The sequence below is a fragment of the Silene latifolia genome, chromosome 10 (genome assembly GCF_048544455.1).
Source record: "Silene latifolia isolate original U9 population chromosome 10, ASM4854445v1, whole genome shotgun sequence".
NCBI lineage: Eukaryota > Viridiplantae > Streptophyta > Magnoliopsida > Caryophyllales > Caryophyllaceae > Silene > Silene latifolia.
This window is the reverse complement of record NC_133535.1, coordinates 122,388,364-122,395,046: the sequence shown is the minus strand read 5'-3', so window position 1 is coordinate 122,395,046 and position 6,683 is coordinate 122,388,364. Positions and strand designations below refer to the sequence as shown.

At 37.9% G+C, this 6,683-nt stretch overlaps 1 non-coding gene across 1 annotated transcript; it reads right to left on the bottom strand.

Moving 5' to 3' along the window:
* Positions 1 to 3,705: 3,705 nt before the first annotated feature.
* On the bottom strand, positions 3,706 to 3,812 carry LOC141610142 (small nucleolar RNA R71). Its single transcript, XR_012528039.1, has one exon. It is a non-coding gene; the product is annotated as a small nucleolar RNA R71 (small nucleolar RNA).
* Positions 3,813 to 6,683: the final 2,871 nt, after the last annotated feature.

The following is a 6,683-nucleotide window of genomic DNA, read 5'->3' as shown; positions in this document are numbered from 1 at the left end:
ATTATAAATGGGGGCTTGGTGACAAGGTTAGCTAAACATTTTAACCCGGAGTTCAACAAGGATAATACTTACAAACCGGTTAAGGAAAGCAACCTTCTTGACTTGAGTAATGTGATCAACAAGTTTCATTGGGTCATAAATTACAATCTTGATCATAAATTTGAATGGCTCATCAAAGAAGCCATGTCCATTGTCTTGTCAAGCAAGATTTACCGTATCTCCACCCATAGAACCAACTACCTCATTCTCGTCTCCAAAGAAGCCGAATAGATAATCAAGCAACAATGGGATCCGATTGCAAAACCCTCCTCCTTGTTAGGTTCATATACCCTTATTAGACTCTTCTAATGGTGATCTAAATAACTTGTTGATTTAGAACTAGTGGATCCAGTTGCATGCATAACAAAATAAAAGAGATAAAGAAGAAAACAATGTTCTTTACATTGTTAAATGGTTCGAAATGGGCACAAGTAAGGTCTCCTACCTTCACTTGTTCTTGAGCTTAATATGTTAGGATGATTTCCAAAAATCTTCAAGTTCCATGTAACACCCCATGAAATGTGAGGAAAGTTGTCCCATATGGAAAGAATAAGGAGATCATGAGAAGCTTATAATATATTTCACCCACCACTTTAGTAACAAGGCCTTCTCCTTTTGGGCTTAAGTGAGGACAAATAATTGGCCCAAATGGAGCATCCCATCGTATTGGGATTGTGTTACATCTGTGGCGGGTCGGGTCATTACAGGTGGTATCAGAGCAACCCTGCGACCGTGTGGTGATCGGAGGCAGTTGTTATACGCTTCTGGAGGCAGTGGTTATACGCTCCATTGTGATCACCCACCTAGCGGGGGAGGATTCTGGGTAGCGGTTATGCTTCCAGACACAACGGGGACGTTGTGCTCCTTAAGTGGGGGAGAATGTAACACCCCATGAAATGTGAGGAAAGTTGTCCCACATGGAAAGAATAAGGAGATCATGAGAACCTTATAATAAATTCCACCCACCACTTTAGTAACAAGGCCTTCTCCTTTTGGGCTTAAGCGAGGACAAATAATTGACCCAAATGGAGCATCCCATCGTATTGGGATTGTGTTACGACTGTGGCGGGTCGGATCGTTACATTCCAAGTGTAGGAACACTCCAATCGGTTGCACCCAAGACATTCCCATAACACCAATTCATATACTAACTAAGTATTATGAATTAGTAACCTTAAATTTGGATCTAATAATATTTTCATTACTACTATATTATGTGATCAATATTTGAGCATATTTAGTCCCCGAATTAGCCTCGTTCCTATGCTTTTTAGTGCATATTTGGGTCATTTACTATCTTTAGTCCTTTGTTTTGCATATTCTTTGAGGTTTTGTTTCCTTGGTAGGAGAGGAGTGCAAACCTTGCATTTTCATGGCCAAATAGAGCTAAATTGACCGAATCTAATGACCAAGCATCAAAGAGAAGACAAGACTAGAAGGCCTTTCTACAAAATGTAGTAGATGGGCAATGATGAAGAAGATCCTTGCATCCCCGACAAAATCCCGGAGGATTGTTGGAAGAAGAAAATAAGGAAAGAAGAAATGGCACGCTGAACTAGGATCCGAGCGTCTCACCTATCGGGACGCCCGTCCAGAAGCTCCACAAGCCGCTCGTCCAAGTTGTCAGGCCGCTCGTCCAACACCTACACGATCCGCTCATCCCGACCTTTTGGACGCTCGGATTGTCCTCCAGTGTAACACGTCCCCTTCTTTCTTCATTCGAGATGCGCATATTTTTGAAAGACTAGCTAAAAGGAGACCCGCATCTTTTCTTGAGAGGAGCGATTCCTCAAGGACTTAATCGTCATTTAATCCCTTAGTAACCCTAATTTGTGCACCTAATCCCCACTATAAATACCCCTTTAGTCTAATTAGATTATCATGTTCTTCTTATCAATATTTAGTGTAGTTTATATTATTCTAATCTCTCTTTAATCTTGTAATCAACTTCTAATCAAGTTTTAATACAAATCTCATTTCCTTAATTTCTCTATTGTTCATCCTTTATTTTGAGTAATTGAAGATTATTTGGGTTTATTGGGAGATTGACAACCTTCCATCAATCGTCAAGTACTTATATTATTCTTTGCATTATTATTTTGGAATCATCATTAGGTATAATTCTCTTAATCCCTTTTTAATTATTGTTAATCATCTTCATTTATTCATCATGTTTTGATTTGTTAATATGATTGACAACCTTGTTAACATGTTAAACTTGATAATGAGTGAGTAGTTTCCTTAACTAGGGTTAATGGGGAATTTGGGGAAACCAACATGGGGGATGATTCATGCTTAATTTAATATGTTCACATAATTTATTTGCTTGCTTGTTGTGATCTCAACTTATGCACATGTTATGTTTGATGAAATGCGAGCCTATGAATCCTTGCATTTTTTACCCATCACTTACCTTTTCAATGAGACTTGTAAGACATAAACCAACTCGAGTCTCATTAGACCATGCATATAGTTGAGTAGGGAGGATTAAGTCGACTTGTAGGTGGTGTACAATCGAATCGATTCGGCTCCGGGACCCAAACCTTCTTAGGATTGTAAGATATAAACCAACTCGATCCTATCACAACAATAATTGCTTGCTTATAGTTTGAGAATATGTTTGTATGATCAATTCCCATGAATCCCCTATGAACCCATGACACCCTAGTGCTTTTAATCAATGGTTTACATCTCATTTTAGTCATCTTGCTTGTTTACTTTTATTATTATTTAGTTTAGTGATCTTCTTATCTCAACCCAAATTGTGACACCCCTAGACACCACTACTTGCAATTGAAAATCCTACATCAATACCCGTCCCTTGGGATCCGACCTTTCCTTGCAGCTTTACTAGTAGTAGAGTTGTTTGTGAAGTTATAATTATTGTTTTGGTCTAGGTGCTCCTAACGACAAGTAACCGAAATCTAAGCTCAAAGCGGACTGACCGAAAAATGGCGCCGTTGTCGGGGACGGTGTTAACTTGATTTGATTTTCTTTGATTGTTATTAGTTGTGTCTTTCTTTGCCTTAGGGAAATAAAACTCCTCAAAGTTTGTTCTAATTTTTTTCGAGTTGTTTGATATTTTGCATGTCTAGAAGATCACAAGGTAACTTGTTACCCATTGATCACGAAATTGAAAGGACTTTGACAACCATTAGAAGACATGCTATAAATACTTTGAGAGGTATTGGTGAGGTTGTAGATATTCAACCAAATACTATTGAGTTCATCAACCCTTTTGCAAGAGAAGGTGAGGAGAACCCAACATAAAATCAACCACACAATCAACCCACAATGCCTAAGTTTTCATCACATTCCCTACTAACCGAGGAGAACCTGCCCAATGGTACTCCCACACCACAACACTTAACCGGAAATTTCATTGCAAAATCCGCATTTATCCAATTAGTCGAAAGAAGCCAATTTGGGGGGATGCCTAGTGAAGACCCTCATTCTCACATGGAGACTTTTTGTGACTATTGTGATGCGATTTCACAAACCGGAGTGACTCAAGACCAAATTTGATGGGTCTTATTTCCTTTTTCTCTAATTGGTACCGCGAAACAATGGTTGAAGAGCCTTGATAAGGCCGCTCTTGGAATTGACTCTTGGAAGAAGTTGGATCTAGCTTTCTACAAAAAATTCTACCCTCCAGAAAAGACTAACATGCTAAGAGCTCAAATTACGGGTTTTAAGCAAAGGGACGAAGAATCTTTGTATGAAGCTTGGGAGCGATTCAAAGGAACTTGTCGCTCATGTCCTCATCATGGAATTAGTGAGTGGTTCTTGGTACAACAATTTTGGAATTGTCTTTATGAAGACTAAAGAAACATTCTCAACATGGGATCAAATGGTATGTTCACCGAAGTTCACGATAATCAAACTTGGAACAAGATTGAGGAAATGGCGGTCCATAATTCACAATATAGTAGACCTCGCAAGGCTACTAGAGGAGGAAAGCATGAAGTGGACTCTATTACTCAATTGGGTGCTCAACTTAGTGCTCATATTGATGCCATCAACTTGAAGTTTGAGAAGGCTATGGCTAAGCTTGAAGAAGCCTCAAAATCACCAAAGCATCATGTTAATGCCATAGTGGCATCTTCATCAATCCCAAGTAGGATATGTGAGAATTGTGGAACTTTGGGACATGACCAAAGTGAATTGAAAGATCATAGATCCATATTAGACTCTCTAATAAACATTAAATTCTCTCATAATTTGTCATTTAGGTGATCTATGAAACATGCATGCTAATATGAAAGCATAAAAATGAAAGTATAAGGAAAAACAATTTCCTTACATTGATTTTGTGGTAAAAAGGGCACAAACTAGTTCACCTTACTAGCTTGTTCTTGAGCTTATACCAAATGGATGATCCTCCTTACAAATCTTCAAAGAGAAGATCTCCTTCTTGTTGCACTCAAGAACTTACCCAAAAATAATAAGAAGTATTTAACTAGAACTTATTATTATTATACCATTGATATTATTTGTAATATTACTAACAAGTCTTAGTAATAAAATTTATTTACTAACAAACTTAGTAAAGATGAATAATTATTTTTAGAGAGATGATGATTTTTATATTCACATGCAAAACATACAAATGATGTAGTGTAGAAATGAACAATGGATGGAGTATAAAGGAAGGGAAAGTGGCGGGTGGAAGTGGAGTGTTGGAGTGGACAAATTTTGTCTTATATTTTTCATCTTACATCACATGCAAAATCTAATATAAGATAAATTATGGTAGTATATAAAGTAAGGTGAAATGATTATGTGAGTAATCATCCACTACTCTATTTTACACGGTCCACTTGCCCATATACGGGTCCATGTTGGTTCTTATATTTGTCGCACAAATACGTGTAATTTTATTTTAAACATCGTTTCATGTTTAAATACTTCCATAATTAATTCGTCCAATTCACTCCGTAAATATACGTGTACCACTACACATATTATTTACGTAATAATATTAATCACATTAATCAATTAGTACAATTTTATTAAATTAACAGTTAATTAACTAAACCCGTCTCCCAAAATTTAGTATTCAATTATCACATAATTAAATAATAACTGTCGTTCCTCGAGTTCGCAACTCGAATTCTCTCTTAAAATAATTGACTAACCTTTTAGTCTACAAATCAAGGGTCTAAATAAATTGTATCTCATACAATTAATTAGTTGTCTATTGGGGTTCGTTTCTATAGGTGTGACCGAAAGGGGTCAGTTGACCACCGCCATCTCACGACAATAACGTCAAACTCTAGTCAGCCAACCGTTATCGATTTACGTTAATCAACTGACGAGGATCAAATAATTAAATATCTGACGATATTCCTTTAATGAGATTTATTATATTAACGCGCTATTGTGGAGGACACTAACTCCAACAATCTCCCACTTGTCCGACACAAGGTGTGCGCTACCAATTCTCTTGTCCGTTTTAATCTCCCACTCAATGCAAGGTGTCTTTCAGGTCGCACTTGCACACGAACATATCGCGAGTGGTTTTCTCGATCGGGAGTGTGACTACCTGACCGGAAAAATCTCTCACAGATTACTTCCGAGCGTGGCCATGCATTTGTAGTCATTAACTCCTCGAGTGGCCTTGAGATATAGTTACCCAACGTGGGTGGACAATTCATGTATGCCCTATTTATCCAATTGCACAATACAGCTCACCATGACCTAGTAAATGCCCTTTTGGCCTCCTTTCACGGCACGACCTAGGACAAAAACCAAAGTCACTCGGAAACTGCACTTGCTCAGATAATAGTCTCCAGTCAAAAGAATCGACTCATTAGAACATCTTAGAGATCCCCGTCACGACCAGGCGTCTATAATAGAACTTAGGGACTCTCTAAATGGTCACTGTCCGGCAAAGTGTCACACACTCTGCCTATGTAATCGACCAGTCATCACATATGACCTTATGGTGTTGAACAACCATCAATCGACTTAAAATCTAGTCACTCCGAGACGTCACCTCATTAAGTGACTAGGGACAAAATACAATGTTCATCTTATTCAGTTGAATAGTGTTTAACATTGTCTCCATAACTTATTCAGATAAACAAGGTATTAATAATTTAGTCACACTAAATAAAAGATTCATAAAAGAAATGAATGCGAAAACAATGAATGTGATTATTATATATATAATAAGAGATACACTATCCAATTAATACATATCCATAATCTAAAGAAAATCTGGTACTCGTCTCAATCCCATAGCGACGACATTACCATCATGCTTAGCCTTTGATAAAGGCTTGGTTAAAGAATCAGCAATATTATCATCTGTCCCAACCTTACAAATGTCAATTTCCTTCCTTTCCACATAATCTCTAATTACATGGTATTTCCTTTCAATGTGTCTAGATTTGTTACTAGACTTAGGCTCTTTGGCTTGAAAAATAGCTCCACTGTTATCACAATATAGAGTGATAGGATCTTTGGCGGAATGGACTACTCCTAGCCCCTCCATGAATTGCCTAATCCAAACAGCTTCCTTCGCAGCCTCAGACGCTGAAAGGTACTCAGCCTCTGTTGTAGAATCCGCGGTAACGCTTTGCTTGAAGCTCTTCCAGCAAACAGCTCCTCCATTTAGCATAACACATAGCAGGATTGGG